Source organism: Echinops telfairi, unplaced genomic scaffold (assembly GCF_000313985.2).
Source record: "Echinops telfairi isolate 266 unplaced genomic scaffold, ASM31398v2 ScPeMD7_7472;HRSCAF=8510, whole genome shotgun sequence".
Lineage (NCBI taxonomy): Eukaryota > Metazoa > Chordata > Mammalia > Afrosoricida > Tenrecidae > Echinops > Echinops telfairi.
Window position 1 is genome coordinate 7,466,473 of NW_022111376.1, and position 16,753 is coordinate 7,483,225.

The following is a 16,753-nucleotide window of genomic DNA, read 5'->3' on the forward strand; positions in this document are numbered from 1 at the left end:
GTTCTTTAATGCTTCCTTCCCGCCCCCCGCCCCCACTATCATGACTCCAAGTCTACCTTACAAATCCGGCTAGACCCGAGTGTGTATACTGGGACAGATAAGAGCTGGAAACACAGGGAACCCAGGACAGATAAACCCCTCAGGATCAATAATGAGAGTAGAGATACCAGGAGGGTAAGAGAATGGTGGGGGGAGAAAGGGGGAACCAATCACAATGATCTACATATAACCCCATTCCTGGGGAATGGACAACAGAAAAGTGGGTGAAGGTAGACATTGGTCAGTGTAAGACATGAAAAAAATAATAATTTATACATTTTCAAGGGTTCGTGAGGGAGGGAGGGAGGGTAGGGGACGGAGGCGAGGGGATGAGGAGCTGATACCAAGGGCTCAAGTAGAAGGAAAATGTTCTGAGAATGATGGCAACAAATGTACACATGTACTTGACACAATGGATGGATGCTGGATTGTGATCCGAGTTGTATGAGCTCCCAATAAAATGATTTTTTTTAAGCGAGCCCTTTCCCTACCTTTCTTCCTGCAGCTTACAGAGTCCTAACCCCCTCACTTCAGCCACGAATTCTCCTGAGATGAGAAAATGTCATTCTCCTCATACGCGCCCGTGGTCCTCCCCAAGGAAACAGCTTATGCAGCACTCTTTGACATGATGACCTCAGCTAGCACAGTCCAGGGAACAGAAAAGAAACAGCAAGATTAACACAGGTAACATGGAGATTTGGGAGATGTTTTCATTCTGTAACCAAGCAAATGGGGGGAGGCGGGGAATGGTATCCGGAGTTTGTGCCTATGCGTGCCACTCAGGGATCTTGCAAAGCAATATCCCTGCGACGGTGGCAGAGGGTTTGAAGGTACCATTTATTTGTTTCTCATGCTACCTGAACATCTTGCTCTTTCAGAAAGTTTTGATGTACAAGCAATATCAACATCTGTTTCAAGGATCTCTGCTGGAATTGCAGCTTCACACAGCCAAATTGCCTGTGCTTCCACCAAGAAAAAGGCTATTTATTTTATGCAGCCATCTGGGCTCTAACTAGGATGTTTTGTCATTTGTGATCTTGTCTTCTGGCTTTGTCTTTTAAGGATAAAATTTGATGACTTCATAAGCAATTTCCTCTGTCGATATTATACCGATCTATCTATACTCTTATATATCTGCACACACACACATATGTACATGTCTTTTCAAACTTATGAGTCAATGTTCCCTAAGTGTTTTACAATGCCACTGTGGCAATGAATATTTTTGCCTCGCATCCTCTCTTCTCCTCCCCAACTGCTGTTATTTGGATCTGCAACATTTACACTTTGTTGAAAAACAAGTTAATAAACTCCACAGGGCCCATATGTAGTTGCCTGAAGACTTTTTGTGGGACTCCACTTGATTTGAATAGAGACAGACTGTTTGTAGTCTCAATGTTACCAAATAGGACTCTCCCCTACCTTCCTACTACCTGACAGTCAACCAAGGAAATGGTTTATCTTATCGCTTTAATAAACGCTCTTTATGTCTTGAGCATTAGAAACTCTTCTGCATCTTTTATCGTGATGTCCCTAGAGGAATATCACAAATGATCTGTGGTCCAGAATGTCCATTTTAGTGACTAGCAGAATAGGAGGAATTATCAGTATCAGTGATCTGAAAACAACCAATCTGTTTTCTGAAATGTTGTTTCTGGTTTTCTTGAATAAATTTACTCAGAATTGTTATTTTGAATAAAGTCCTTCAAGAATTCTGATTTGAAAAGGAAAGACATGAGACTCTCATTGACAGCTTGTTACTTCTCACCTTCTGGTAATCTCACGTACGTGGGATGAAGGGATGAAACCTGAGGAACACCAAGAGACCTTAAGCAGCCCAAGTAATTGTTGCAGGGTAAGTACACACCCTAAAGTTCATAGACTATTCACAGAAGAGTACTTCACGCATACTCTATTGACTCTTCCATTACACACAATTATATGTGGCTTTCCAGCCAATTGCAGATGAGTATCAGCCCATTAGAATGGAAAGAGCAGCTGCCAAGGGAGAGTCAACAGTGTTATCCACAGAGAACACCAAACTAAAAAATTCACAGCACTTTGAGGGCTTTTAGCATTGGACCAAAAGCTTTTTCCACCTTAACGCCCAGGAGAGCACACACTGTTACAACCCAGTGCAGTCATCAATGTTCAGAATGATAATTGAGAGTCATCCAGAGCAGTGGTTCGCAACCTTCCTAAGGCCGCAACCCTTTAATACAGTTTCTCGTGTTGTGGTGACCCCAATCATAAAATTATTTTTGTTGCTACTTCATAACTGTAATTTTGCTACTGTTATGAATCATCATGTAAATATCTGATATGCAGGATGTATTAGGCGACCCCTGTGAAAGGGTCGTTCGATCCCCAAAGGGGTCGCAACCCACAGGTTGAGAACTGCTAGTCTAGAGGGTGCATTCCGTTCACGATGCTCTCTTTAGGAGAGCATAGAGTGTATAATACATGTGAGGAAGATTTCCATCCACAGTTATTAACATTTTAAAAGGTAAGACTCAGCAATAGAGAATGGCTCATTGAAATCTGAATTATTGGAGTTACCTCCTAACTGTTATCCTGCTCTAATTTTGTTACTCAACTTCGAAACTTCCCAACTCCATCAAGCCATCTTTTCATTTACTACAAGATTAACATTCCTAAAGCTCTGGATCAGACTGCTTCTCCAGTTTGGAGTCTCTAATGGCTCTTCTGCACCTAGGAAGCAAACAAAAGGACTCACTGTATCGCATCAAGACCTTCCACACTGGAGCCTCAATTTACCTTTCCAGCTGTAACTACTGCTTTATTCCTTCCAAATACACTCTTCTCCAGCCCAGTAGTTTTCAGTGTGGTCTCTAAACCAGCAACACCTGGAAACTTGTTAGTCATGCACATGCTCAAGCCCCATTCCATACCTACTAAATCAGAGGTGGAGTCTAACTCTAGGGGTGGAGTCTACCAATCCTCTGGAAGAACGTCATGCACACAAGTTTGAGAACCACTTCTCCAGCCAATTTTAACTATTGGCCATCACTCTCTAGGTCAAATGTAAGCTGGTGCCTTCTCTGACTCATGCATCTTTGGAAGCTCATGAGCAGAAAGGAAGATGAAGAAGCTGGACCACAGGCTGGTGGATGCAGAAGTAAATGAATCCGAGGTCAGTCAAAAAATTCCAAAGTTGGCAGTCTGCTAAAGACTCCTGGGATTGGCAGGCAACACAACCAGGGATCGATAAACCAGAAGCAGAAACCGGTCCAGCAGAAGGTGAAGGATACAAATAGGTTCAGCTCTGCTCACAGTCTCTCCCTTAAGGGCCACACCCCAAGGAGATGTCATCAGGCTATGATCTGATTGGCAACCTGGGCTTCACCACTACCTTCACCCAAGTATGTCTAGTTGGCATAAAGTAACCATCACAACCAACTTCTGTGGATTCTTGATAGTATTGCCTTTATTTCCTTGATAGCATACTACACAATGCCTCTTGCCCTTTCTGTTTTGTTTCGTTTTAATAAATCATTTGATTGGGTGCTCTTACATCTCTTATAACAAGCCATGCATCAATGATGTCAAGCATATTTGTACATATGTTGCCATCATCATTTTCAAAATATTTTCAGCTCCTCTTTTTTCCTTCCCTTTTCCTCCTTCCCACCCTCATGAACCCCTGATAAATTATAAATTGTTATTATTTTCATTATCTTACACTGCTCCCTGTCTCCCTTTGCCCCACGTTACTATTGTTCATCTCTCTGGAGAAGGGTGTTGACCATTGTAGTCGGTTCCCCATTTCTCCTCCTTCTCCCCCCACCTTCCCCCTACAATCATGGTAACGCTAGTCCCCTTACTGTTCCTGAAGGGTTTATCTGTCCTGGATTCCATGTGTCCAGACCTCTTATCTGTACCAGTGTACATGTTCTGGTCTAGCTGGATTTGTAAGGTAGAACTGGGGTCATGATAGTGATGGGGAGGAAGCATTAAAGACCTAAAGGAATGTTGGGTGCTGTGCTGCATCCTGCCTGGGTCACTCTTTCTTTGTGGCCCTTCTGTGATGGAATGTCCAATTGTCTACAGATGGGCTTTGGGTCTCCACTCTGACCACCTTCATTTGCATGGATATATTTGTTTGTTTGGGGTCTTCTGATGCCTGATACCTCATTTCAATACCTGTGATCACAGAGGCTGGTGTGCTTCTTCCAATGTGGACTTTGTAGCTTCCCTGCTAGATGGTAACTTGTTTAACTTTGAGCCTTTAAGGCCCCAGATATTATATCTTTTATTAGGCGGGCACCATCAGCTTTCTTCACTACATTTTCTTATGTAGCACCCATTTTTCTTCAGCGATTATGTTGGAAAGGTGAGCATCACAGAAAGCTAGGTTATTAGAACAAAGTGATCTTGCATTGAGGGAGTACTTGAGTAGAGGCCCAATGTCCATCTGCTACCTTAATACTTAACATATAAATATATGAGCATAGACCTATATTCCTATAGTTATATATTAATATATTTACATATGTGCATGCCCATATTTATAGCTCTATAAATGTCTTTTACTTCCTAGTTATTTCCTCTATTTCCTTTTACTTTCTTCCTGCCCCACTATCATGCTCGACCTTCATTCAACTCTCAGTACTTTCTCTCGGCTACATTGCACTTGATCAAATCCCACCAGGCATTCTACACCCTCCTAGCCATCGATTTTAGATCTCTTGTTGTTCCATTGTCCCTAAGTTTGTTAGCTCCCCCAACCCTTTCTCTCACCTCCTCCTTTCCCATGACCTCCTAGAGCTGTCAGCCCCATTGTTTTCTCCTCGAGGTCAGTTATCCTGTCTATCCTATATGGATAGACATGAGAAAAAGAAAAATGAAAAAAGAGCAAGAGAAAAGAAAACGTATAAATGGCACCAGGTCAATCTGCTGACCCTTCTAAATGTTCTCCAATCTGATCTGGTGAAGCACCACACCCTGCCCACCGATTCCAAAGTTTATTTTCGGGATTCCTCAGGGATTTCATTGTTTTGCTCCCCTTGTTGTTCTGCCGCACTACCTTCATGTTTCGCTCCAGTGTGGGGGAGTCAGACAGAGTATAATCCCCACCCTATGTCTCCAGTGCTGCCCCCTGTAGCCCTATGGGTCAGTGAGGGCGTGTCATGTCTTGTGGTGGGGACAGCCTCACGATCCTCTCTATGCATTGGCTGCTCTGAGCAGGAATGTTGTCTTCAAGGCCTAGTGGGCCAGGTTGCAGTTCTCAGTTCTCTCTCCCTCTCCCCTCTCTCTCTATCTCTCTTAGTTTGCTTCCCTGTGGTGTGGGCAGACCTGCCCCTCTCCCCGGGCTGTGTCTCCAGTGCCGTCCTCTGAAGTGCATTCTTCTGGGGAGGGCTCCACATAGCTGGGGCTGGGGTAGGCCCAGCAGTCCTTGCTGTTAGTTCGCTGCTTCATGTTGGTATGCTACCCATGAGGTTTGGCACCCCAGGTTGAGGTCTGGTCCCCTTCTCGCTTTTCTGTGGAGACATGAACAATGCCCTCCCCCTGTGTGGTTCAGTGCCCTGTTTCCCCACTATCCATGGCCCGGTTTTCACCTCCTTTTCAGTTGGCTACCATATGTATCCCTGGGCTGGGTACAACCCCTGCCAGAGGGCCTAGACCTCTCCCCAGGAATGTATGCATTTGGTCCCTTTTCCCTTATGCCCTCTTGTGCTTCCCCTTGCCCTTTGTACCCTATGAAATCTGATATATTCTTTGAAGACTAACTCTAATGATATGTCATTTAGTGTGGGTATTGTAATCTCTTCATTAGTGTCCTCCACCAATGATACATCCAACTTTCCTCTACTTCTTTAACATTTCCTCCCCCTCCCCACTATCATGATCCCAATTCTATCTTATAAATCCAGCTAGACCAGAGGCTGTACACTGGTACAGCTAAGAGCTGGAAACACAGGGAATCCAGGACAGATAAACCCCTCAGGACTAATAATGAGAGTAGTGATATTAGGCAGGGAAGGGGAAGGTGGGGGAGAAAGAGGAAACTGATCATAAGGATCTACAAATAACCCCCTCGCTGGGGGACAGACAACAGAAAAGTGGGTGAAGGGAGACATCGGTCAGTGTAAGACATGAAAAAAAAATGTATAAATTATCAAGGTTTCATGAGGGAGGGAGGGTTGAGGGGAGGGGAAATGAGGAGCTGATACCAAGGGCTCAAGTAGAAAGCAGATGTTTTGAGAATGATGATGGCAACAAATGTGCAATGTACTTGACACAATGGATGGATGGATTGTGATAAGAGTTGTATGAGCCCCAATAAAATGATTTTTTTTAAATTAGTGTCCGCTACTTTGCTTCTCTGGGTTATAATACCCAGTTCAAAAGCTACAGAGAACTCATAGATAAAATCTGTAATTGAGGGGTTTACTAAGGAAGTTAAGAAGTTGCAATGCCAATGAGAAATGCTAAGGGTTGAGTTATTTATCAGTTTGTGTTACAAAGTTCTGTCAAGACTGCTAATAAATGCCCAAAGGATATACCACTCAGCTGTAAGTCTCAACCCCAAAGCATTCAGCAAACTTTCATGGGTCAGCAAACCAGCTCCCTGAACTAAGTACCTAGAGGTACCCCACTCCATAAGCCAGCCTCCTACACAAAAACACTCAGCTTTCCTTGCTCTGTGGGTTGGGAAGTCTATTGCTCTGTTCTATGCTCTGGCTCCTGGTTGTGTAGCTGTTCTTCTGATGGTCTAGCTGTCTTCTGGTTCCAGGAGGTACACTGGGTCCAGAGGGTGCGCTCCATCCCTGGCTCTTGCTGGTAATGAGATCCATCCTCCTGCTTCTCAGAGGGCTCACTTTATTTTATTATCCAACAGTTTCATCAGCATATAATTCACATATCATACAACTCAGTGGTTCAATCACATCCAGAAGTGTTGTCCAATTATCACCACAATAACTTTATAATATTTTCTTCATTCTTGTATGCCTCATTACTAGCTCCCCATTTTCCACCAGCGTCCCCTGCCATACCCCCAAGGAACCATTGATATACAGCAAACCATTTTAAAAACAAGCAAATAAGTAACATTAATAACAAAGTAAAACAGATAAAAACCTCAATTGAAAAGAAGGCAGAAAATACTAAAAACTAGAACACATTTAAAATGGATCACAAGAGAGATCAAATGATAGGGTACTAAATCTTAACCTAACTCCATCTGCAACAATCTACTATAAATAATGTAAGGAGTACAAAAATTATAAGGATAAAATATATCTGAAAAGCTATTCACATCCCTTGTCCATGGTCAGAGGAGTTTCACCAGGGGCTTAATCTATGTGTATTTCCTCTTTCTTTTTTTTAATTGGAAAAGCTTTAAAATAGGCCCCAAAGGAGATCAAATGTTAAGATATTACATTTTGACCTAACCACATCTGCCATAATCAACTTTTCAATATTCTCTATCTGATAACAGGCCTACTCACATCCCTCAATTATGCTCAGAAGGGATTCACCAGAGGCTTAATTCATGTTTGGACTTCACAAATGAATGTTGGGATTCCACTATCATCCATAGCCTTCTACAAACCAGGGATTCACAATTTAAACTCTGATGCCACTCCCTCCTTTAGATTTGGACTATAGTACTTACAATCGTTAGATCACAGGGTTTGGTGTGCTTCTTCCATGTGGACTTAGTTAATGCCTCACTTAGATGACTGCCTTTAAGACACTTGCATCAAAAAGTCATCGATAAAAGATATTTTTATAAGAGCAAGGCCTGGTGCTGTGAAAAGAACACTGGACTTAGAGCCAAGGAAACAATGTTTAGATTTATATACTGTGTTAGTCTGGGTAGACTAGAGAAACAAATTCATAGACACTCATATGTGTATAAGAAAGAGCTTTATGTACAAGAGCAATTAAATATTGAGAAAACATCCCAGCCCAGTCCAGATCAAGTCCATAAGTCCAGTATGAGCCCATGTGTCCAATACCAATCTATAAATTCCACTTCAGACTCATGAAATACATGCAATGACGCCAAATTCAGGAAGATCACAGGCCAGTGGAATGAAAGTCTTGTGGATCTAGTGGTGGTGGAAGCATCTCAGCACTGGCAGGGGTCTCCTCTTGCTCCAAGGCTCTGGCTGCATCAGTGTAGCTCCACCTGGCTTATCAACAGGAATGTCTCATAGGGAGTGTGTGTGTATCTAGCTTCCAGTGAGCTATTTGTCTCAGTTGCACCTTCTAATGAGGTCATCAAGCTGTGACCTGATTGACAGGCTAGGCTCCACTCCTTCCTCAGGTTGACAGACACATGCATATCAATGGATATGTTTACTCATATTCCTTATTATCTTTCAGATTTTCTATCTGGAATCATTGTCTTGTCTGAAGTACAGCTTTTAAAATTTGCATTAGCAATGATTTTTTACATGCTTTTGTTTCTCTAAAATACTTTTAGTTGGCATGCACGCACATATATCGTGTTAGTGCACAACCTAAATATGCGATTGCTTTTCTCTCAGCCTATTGAAGATATTATTCTCTGTCTCTGACTGCAGTTATTGATGCTAAAATGCCATGTACCAGTTTAACTACTATTCTCTGCTTGCCTCTAAGATGACATTTGTTTTTAGCTGTTCTTCAGGTTCGGTGAAACATCTGTAGGTGAGGATTTCACTTTTATGATTTGGATATACTGGGTTTCCTGGATCTCAGTATGGATTTCTCTCAGCAAGTTTGGAGCAATCAGTAATTCCAACCCCTATTATTACTTTGTACCTCTATTAGCTCCAATTGAATTGAAGCACCTTTCATATTTTGTGTCTCTTTGTTTTTCTGAACTTTATTCTGGATAATTTCTTTAGAAATTATCTTCGGATTCATGGATTTGTTTTCCCACTATGTCTTCTAGTCTGGAAATACCACCATGAATGGTGAATTTCACTTATTACATTTTATTCCAATAAATTCTATATGGTTCTTTTTAAGCTGTCTGTGCCATCCTCTTAGCTTCAACCTTTGTTTGTATTTCCTTAATCATATTAAACGAGGCCTAAGAATACTCAGATTGAAAAGCTGTTTCCTTTCTCAGCTCCTTGCCAGTTATAGTGTGCTGTTTCCTAATACTTGTATTTTGTTTTCTTTCTTATTCGTTTGCTTTGTTTTGTTTTTGTTATTCTGCTTGTTTTCTTACTGCAGCCTGTCTTTTGCAACATCCCTTATTTCTTGCAGTTTGATCAGTGGAGATTATTTGCGACGTTTCCTCCAAAAGGATTTACATTTGGTTCCGTACTTTGCCTTGGAGTGCTACCAAATAGAAGCCACATTAAAGTCTCTGCTTGAAATTATTCAAACCACACATCCAGAATGAATTTGGCTGGTAATACAGATGAGAACAAGCAGCTTAACATTCTCATAGGGGATTTTCCTTCTCCCCGGTGCCAGAATTAAAACACGTTCACTTCAGTTCTTCTTTCTCTTTTGTTAAATAAAAATAAAATTGTGTCTAATACCTTGTGTTTAAAATTAATATGCATGGTATGTTCCCATTTTATAAATGATTTCTTTCTGCCTCCCATTCCTTTAATATGTAGGAGAATCATTTGAGATGATGTCCCACAAATTAATAGTCACATGGCTATATTGATATATTGGGATTTTCAGATGTTTTTTATCCTTATACCTTTTGCACTCCTTAGATTACTTAGAGTGAGAATGTATCACTTATACAAAAATAATTCATCATTATAACATTGTCTTAAATAAATGAGGAAATAACTTGGGGGACTAAATAATATCACTTTACGTATAGGAAAACTGAGATCCAGCTCGGATAAGATGGGAGTTCAAGTTCATACTTTGAGTTAGGGTAGAGCCAGAATTGAAACCCAAGCACAGTGAACCCTCGTTTATCGCAGTTAATCGGTTCTAGACCCTACCGTGATAAATGAAATTCCGCGAAGTAGGATTCCTTATTTGTAAATCAAATATTTTTGTAGTTAGAGCATACAGGACATGAAAAAACACCCTTTAGTCACCATTACACTCGTATTACCCAATTTATTAAACGAAAAAGGGAAAATACAGTAAAACATTTTGGACGTTACAATTATCATTTATTATTTATTATATTATTTATGGCATCAAGCGTGTACAGTATGAGCCAATCAGTGGCAGTAATGACAGAGCATGCGCTGTTACGCAAAAGCCGCGATAGAGTGAAGCCGCGGAAGTCGAAGCGCGAAGTGGCGAGGGTTCACTGTATCTTAGCCTCCAATTAGAGGTTTTCAGGATCACACTCCAATTTGGAGATGATGCTTAGACTGAGGCACAGGACTGAAATGCAGTCACCTTCCCAAACTGACCTTCCTTCCCCGTCACGCTACCTATTTCATCATCTTTGAAACTGAGCTCATAGGCCCCCATTAATTGCTTTTTTACCTGGAAATTACCATGTCCAAGAATGGCATGGAATATAGTTTAAGCAACATCAGTTAAAATCTCTATATGCTGTGCCTTAGACTAAGAATGTCAATGTCACAGAGGGAGTTGACCCTAATAGTGGACTTGAAAGCCTTGATGAGTGTATAACCCCACCTGATGGGGCTGAACAACCCAACTGTATGGGAAGGAAAGGGATCTATTGGAATGAGTAAGATATGCCAATAAAAATATGGTTGAAGGAAAACATAAGATTTAGACAGGAAGCAAAAACTCATTTAATGAAAGGAGTATCCTTCATTTTGAGTGTTCGGCCATATTTTGGAGGTTTCCTCGAATAAAAACAAAGCAAAACCAAAAAATAAAATAAAATAAAATGGGTTGCAAGTTGGCAGCAATCAGCAGCTCAAGCTCACAAAGCCCTCAGCATCCTTCACCTCACCGACTCTGCGGGGACACCCAGGCATGCTTCCTGCTCTGCGTCAGCATCGGGTCCATGCCAGTGAGATTGGTTGGTTTTTTGTTTTGTTTCTGGGGGGTGTTTTGTTTTGGATTTGGCTAATGAAGCCAATAGTCCCTCCCATCCCTAAGTTTGTTCTGTCATTTCATATCTATCCTTTGATTAAAGTGGTTATCCCACACAGAAACGCTTCAGGCTCCACAAAACCAGAAATTGATCCTGATCATATTAAAGTGGTTGAATAGATTTCCCAGTGGAACTGTGGATTGGGCATTAGGCTCCTAAACACGAGGTCTGTGGTTCAAACCCACTCAGCCACCCCCCAAAATGAGACTGTTTGCTCCTGTAAAGACTTATAGTCTCTGAAGCCCTGTATAGTATTGCTATCAGTCAGAATTCATTCAAGGACAGTGGGTTAGGTGATGTGTATGCAATATCATGCATTTCATTATTTTGAGGTTAGTATTTTTTTCACACCGTCACAGCAAAACGCCCCACACTCTAATGCATTGCCATTTTGTTAATCATTGAGGTAAGATGACTCAGTTCTATAAGATTCTGAAATATTCATTGATGGTTTCCCACACCAGCATGTCCTTCTACCTCAAGCCCAAACTGCCAGAGCATTACACACACGCACGCGTGCACGCACCTTTAGGTTAGGACTTTCACTGTTGAGCTGGAAAGAGAGAAACACACTAATGCCATGCCCTTGATCTTCAGCAGAAAGAGGGAGCATGCGGTAACAGCTGAACAGGACTGCCTTGCACCACACAGGGGAGGCACAGTGGATTAACTGCTGGAGACGTTGTGAGCAAGGGAAGACCTTGAGAGTGAGAAAGCGCTGGTACAGTGGCATGTAGTTATGGGGAAGGCACAGTGCCGAGTCAAGTGGCATGGACCACAGAGTGGGAGATCATGTAAGGCAACAACAATGTGAGAGGATGCTCTGTGGATGTGACAATGGATGAGGACTGTGGAAGTTGCATAAAATTATGTCAACTTAAAGATATAGAAAAGTGTAGGGGTGGTATCCGCATGTGTAATCAGGTCACAGCCTGGTGGTACCTGCTTGTGAGTGTGGCCTTCTCATAAGGAGGGTCCTGAGAACCATACACACACACTCTCTCTCTCTCTCTGCCTTTATTTTCCTGCTTGCTTGTCACCCTGAGAGCTGCCAGAGCCCTGTCATCTTTCCACTAAGCATGGATCCATCCAAACTTGGCATGAACTGGTCTGTTATCATCCTGCATTTTGCATCATTGCATGTGGCTGTGTGAGTCTAACGCGGGACTTATGAACTAGTATCTGACTTATGGACCTGAGTTGGACTTGAACTAGTATCGGCCTTATGGACCTGAGTTGGACTTGGCTGGGATGTTTTCTTGATATATAATTACTTCTTGATATAAAGCTCTTTCTTATATATATATGAGTGTCACTGGATTTGTTTCTCTAGTCAAACGGCCCAACAAGGATCATAAAAGATAGTGCCCAGCTCAGTAAAGGCTGCCATTACCCTTCTTTTCCCCACGATGGCGCTAAAGGCTAGACATTGGGCTGCTAACCATAAGGTTGGTGCATCAAACCCATTAGTCACTCCCCGGGATAAAGAGAAGCCTGTCGGCTCCCATAAGATTTACAATTTCAGAAAACCCTATATGGGGCCCCTATTAGTCAGAATGGATTCAATGGTACCAGGATCGCTGTTTTCTTTTGTCTTATCCTAGCTTCAAAAAATTTCAAAGGAATAATGATGGGCCAGGGGTTAAGCACTTGGTTGCTAACTGAAAGGTGGGCAGTTCTAACGCACCGACCACTCCATGTGAGAAAGATGTGTCCATCTGCTTCTGTCAAGATCTAGAGCCTTGTAAACCCTATGAACAAGTCCCACTCGGTCCGATGAGATTGCTAAGATATGGTTTGGGGTAGATGTCCTCGGTAGGGGGTCTCTGAGTGATGCAAAGGTGTGCACTCGAGACCTCACTGAAAGGGGGTCTAAACCCAGCAAGGCCCTGGAAGAAAACCCCCCAAATCTGCTTCCATAAAAGATGACAAGCAAGAAAACCCTCCATGGGGTGTGTCGGGGGTGGGGGGGAGGCTCTAAAATTGATGTGGGGGTGATTGCACAATTCTCCTTGACATGATTGAATGATTGAACTATTGAATTATATGATATGTCGATTACTTGCCAATAAAACTGTTGGGGGAAAAAACGAAAAACAAAACAAGAAAGAAAATGTTTTGAGAATGATGATGGCAAAAAGTGCACAAATGTGTTTGACACAATGGATGGATGGATGTATGGATTGTGATAAGAGATGTATGAGCCCCCAATAAAATGATTTTAAAAAAATCCTACCACTGGTCACCAATACACATCCAGATCACCATGAGTTAGAACTGACTCAGTGGCAACAGGCTTGGTTTTAGATATTTTGGTACAGGAGCACCAGGTTGGTACACTCAGCAGCCAACCGAAACATTAGAGGTTCGAGCCCACCCAGATGCACCTCTGGAGAAAGGCCTGGTGATCTACTTCCAAAAGATGAACCACTGAAAACCATGTGAAGCACAGTTCCGTTGTGACACCCATAGAGATCGCAGGCGTCCAGTTCACAGCAACTAATGAGGTAGTTGCTAGTGTCACATGAGGTAGCAGTCCAGAGACAGACTTGACTGAACTGAGACCCGAGGTGACTTCATCAGCCTATAAATGACCACGATTGCATTTTGTGTCATCTGACAGACTCGGGATCTAAGAAAGAAGTTAACTTGTAGAAAGGATCTGACACACATTCCTGAATTCTGTGGTCCATGCAATTTTGTTTGCACAATTGCCTTAAAGTCAAACATTATAACTTTGGCAGGAAAAGGCCTGCTTTACTTGAGAAGATTTCCACTTGAGAGCAGAACCTGCAGTGAGTAAGTTCACCTCCCTGAAACTCAGTTGTCTCCTCCACGTGATGGGGCAATAATCCCTGCCCTGCCTTCCTTCTGGATGAAACTGAATGTATACAGGAGCCAGTGTTCTGTAAAAGCCCTGTCAGCAAGATATGACAAAATAATAATTTATAAATTATCAAGGGCTCATGAGGGAGGGAGGAGGTGGGAGGGAGGGGAAAAATGAGGAGCTGATGCCAGGGGCTTAAGTGGAGAGCAAATGTTTTGAGAATGACGAGGGCAATGAATGTACAAATGTGCTTTACACAATTGATGTATGTATGGATTGTGATAAGAGTTGTAAGAGCCCCTAATAAAATGATTTTTTTTTAAAAAGAAAGAAAGTAAGCTTGAAGAAGTTTCTACTGGAAAAAAAAAGGTGGCCCTGTCTACAAATAGTAAATGGTACTATCAATCAAACATTGGTTTTTCCATCCTTTTTTAAATTCTTCTCTGTTCTAATTTTCTATACTCTTGCCCATGTCCAAGGAAACATTTGCTTTAGAAACATGTTTGATGAATTTTCACAGACTAGACGCGAAGTCGTGTCAAAGAAAGATCGCAGGATTCCATTCTATCCCTGGTCTCAAGGAACAGCAACTGGACACTAGATGCTGACAATAAGCTAGGCCACCAGATTTTCCAGTGTAATTGCTTTCTGTCGCTGCCACAACAAATGACCACAAATTTAGTGGGTTAAAGCAACACCTTTTTTTTTATCATATTCTTCTAGAGTTTGGAAATCCTAACAAAGCTCCCAGAGCTAAAATCAAGGTTTGAGTACAATGGTGTCTTCTGTGGAGGCTTTAAAGGGAGAATCTTCTTGCCTCTCCCAGCTGGAGGCTGCCCACATTTTTTCTTTTTTTTTTTTAAGATAATTTTATTGGGGGCTCTTATAGCTTTTATAACAATCCATATATCAATTGTATAAAGCATCTTTCTACATATGTTGCCATCATTATTTTCTAAGCATTTACTTTCTATTTAAGCCATTAGTATCAACTCCTCTTTTTACACCCCCCACTCTCGTGACCCCTTGATAGATTATAAATTATAATTTTCATATCTTAAACCAACCACTGTCTCCCATCTCTCGAAATTTCTTCCCCCCCTCCTCTCTCCACCTTCTCCCTACCCTCCTGGTACCGCTACTCCCATTTCTGTTCTCAAGGAGTCTATCTGACCTGGATTCTGTGTCCTGAGCTCTAATCTATACCGGTGCACATGCTGTGAACATAGCCTGCAGTGAAAGGCAGGACTGGGGTAGTAATAGTGGGGGGTAAGGAAGCCTCTAGGAACCAGAGAAATATTGTGTGTTTCATAGGTGCTATACTTCACCCTGGTTGACTCCTCCCTTCCTTGCAACCCTTCTGTGAGGGGATGTCGCATTGTCTACAGATGGGTTTTGGGTCTCTGATCCAACCCCCCTCATTCTCAACAATATGTTTTTGTTTATTTGTTTGTTTGTTTTGGGTCTTCTGATACCTGTTACCTGGTCCTGGTGACACCTCATTATCACACAAGCTGGTGTGCTTCCGCCATGTGGGCTTGTTGCTTCTCTGCTAGATGGCGGCATGTTTATCTACAAGCCATTAAGACCCCAGATGCTATATCTTTTGAAAGCCAGATACCAACAGCTTTCTTCACCACATTTACTTGTGCACCCATTTTGTCTTTAGCAATCGTGCCAGGAGGGTGAGCATCACAGAATGCCAGGTTGTTAGAACAAAATGTTCTTATATCGAGGCAGGGCTTTAGGAGAGGCCCAAAGTCCATTCACTTCTTCCATGTATTGACATAAGAATATATGCAGATAGGCCAATATCTCTATTTTTATGAATCAATGTATTTACATATGTACACACCTATGCTTATACCTCTATCCATAGCTTTACTTCCTAGATCTTTCCTCTGTTTCCTTTGACCTTGCTCCTGCCCCAACATCACACTCACCCTACTTCCGCCTCTTAGTACTTCTTCTCAGCTAGATTGCATTGCTCTAACACCCCAGGATCTCCATGTCCTCCTTGTTGTTGATTTTAATCCCCGAGTTGTTCCCTTATCTATGGCATTGTTTGCTCAGAGCTCCCTGGCCCCACCTCCTCCTCCTCCCCCGAAGTCCCTCCGGAACCTTCAGTCCGTTGCCTTCTCCTTGGACTTTCTTCCCATGCCTATCTTAGATAGGTAGGCAAACCAACAATAATGTAGACAATACAAAAAGAAAACCAAAAAGTGAATAAAAAGAAAAAAGAAGTTGAAAAAACATATATATGTATGTATGTAATGATAATTATTTTAAAAACCTGAAAAAGCATAGATAATTCCAGGTCTGTCCACTGACCTTTATGACTATGTCCCCACCAGTCCCAGGGGGTTCCGGGAACTGCCCCTCCTAGTCTGAAGTCTCTTTTGGAGGCTCCTCAGGGGCTTTGTGGCTTGGATTTGCTCCAGTTGCTGATCTGTTAAGTTCCCTTCTTGGTTCGCCCTATTGTGGGAGGTTCAGAGTGGACTCTGTCACCGCCATGTGTCCCCCGCTGCCCATAGTTTTGACGTTTGATCCTTCTTTCCTTTTCAAGGCCAACATCAGAGCATCTTCTGGTCTCTCTCACTCTCTGACTCTGACCTGTCTCCACCCTGATCCCTCCTCTTCTGGCTTTGACTCTCTTACCTCTTCCTAGGGCCTGAGTGATGGCATGGGTGTCCCGTGGCCAGTGTAGAATATCCTACCCATCTCAAGGCCCTTACTTTTTTTTTCTTTTTTTTTTTAAAAAACAGTTTATTAGGGGCTCATACAACTGTTATCCCACTCCATACACACATCGATTGTGTAAAGCGCATTTGTACATCGTTTCTCAAAACATTTTCTCTCCA